Below are 2047 nucleotides of genomic sequence, written 5' to 3' on the forward strand. Positions count from 1 at the left end.
GTACTAGTAATTTAATTATTGGTAATACATACATGTTCATGTGAATTGACATGTATGTAAAGAAGTCTTGTGACATATATGTACATGTACATGTATAAGGCATGTACATGAACATGTACATACAGTACCTTATATTATTGTTAGTATACATGTAAATGTACATGTAAATGTACATATACATGTATGTGCAGTAATACAAGTGCATGTACATGTACGTGTAAATAATATAATGTAGTGACATGTAAGGTTTACATGTAAATGTACATGTACAAGAATTAATGAGTACATGTATGATAAAGGAGAGATGGAGGTACATGTACATGTATAAGTACATGTATATTTAACCCTTTTATTCCTTTCAGGTCATTTCCAATACTGGAGGTTCATTTTCCGAAATATTCAACTCGTGAAATTCATCGTAACTACATTGACTGTGTGAGGTGGTTCGGTTGACTAGTGTTTTCTAAAAGTTGTGAGAATAGTTTGATACTTTGGAGACCTCCACGACCTGATGATAAGCCACAACAGAAATCCTTTCAAGTTTTACAAAAGTAAGAGAGAGAGGGAGGGAAGGAAGAAGAGAGCTGAGAGAGGGAAAGGGTTTTTTGTAATGGATAAACATCTGATGGGAGGTGTATATCTGTTTTAAACAAAATAATTGTCATGACAAGTGGTTAATGTGGCTCAAGCAAATGTACACTTGTGGTATATTTATAGTTAAATGGCTTCCATCTAGTGGTTCCATAGCATTTGGGAGCCTCATTCATATCATAAACCTAATAATGACGACATTTTAAACTACTCAGAAATAATTCTATTTGATGTTGGAGGTTCCAAACTGTGAGATATGGTATATTCGCTTTGCAATGGACAGGAAAATGAAAGTAAACAAGATTAATAAATTTAAACTTATTGTGTTGGTTGGTTCTTGAAATGCTTTTGCCAGTGACAGACCTACACGTCATTACTAATAAAATGTTATACCATGATTAAATAAACACAAGACAAAATATTAATGCTAAATTTGCTAATGCATGTGAGTCTATATTTATGTTTATGTAGTTATAGTCAAAATTTAGCCTTTCCTAATTTCCCTGCAACAATACATGTAGCTCCAACTGCCGCAACAACAAGGACGGTAGCAGTCAAATATGCAATGTCTCCTCTGTCTTGAGTCTGTCCAATTACTAATTCTCCATCAGGATTAGCACGATGAGATTCCTTAACCGAAATGCTGTATGGGATACGATTTTTTGCTTGCTTAAATTGTTTATACATGACATATCCACGATTCATTATTTCGCCAAGTCCCAGAAACAAAACATTGGTGGCATACATGAAATTCTCTTCTTTCGATATTCCAGTGGATAAAGCAGTTATGAACATGCACAAAACATGGACCATCATGATGCCATTGAAGCCAAAGCTCGTGACAATGAAATAAACAGTTCCTTGTTCATTATTTGGTAGCACATATTTGTCATAGGACAGGAAAGCTTGAAAAATTGAATGGGCCAAGAGAGCCAGCAGTGGTAGGAATATTATTAGTTGGAAATTCCAATCAAATTCGGTAACATAGGTGTGATAAATATAACCAAACATCCAAATCTCATACGATATGATGCTGAGTAGAGAGAGAATCTTGTGGAAGTCTTTAAAAGGTGATTGACCCAAACCTTTCTTAATGATATCCTGAACAAGTGAGCCACTGATGACTGTCACTGATATCCAAATAAGAACACAAGCGACATCTGAAGATTTTATCTCTCCATGGCAGACATAATACCCAAAAATGATTTCCTGTGGCCCACATACATGTAGAGTTATATTCATATTAGAGAAAAGAGTTGCTATTGCCCTGTAAATGACCAGGAAGAAGAGAAGAGAGAGGAATACTACTCTTGGCATGATCTTGATGATGGCCTGCATAATCGCCTCCATCACACGAACTTATTGTCAGTATTCAGGAATGGGGTGGGAGTAGTTTTCATATAAAAACTGTTCACACTTTGTTGTGTTAGTACAGTTAATGCTAGACTTCCTTCTG

This window comes from Amphimedon queenslandica, unplaced genomic scaffold (genome assembly GCF_000090795.2).
Source record: "Amphimedon queenslandica unplaced genomic scaffold, v1.1 AMPQUscaffold_12072, whole genome shotgun sequence".
Lineage (NCBI taxonomy): Eukaryota > Metazoa > Porifera > Demospongiae > Haplosclerida > Niphatidae > Amphimedon > Amphimedon queenslandica.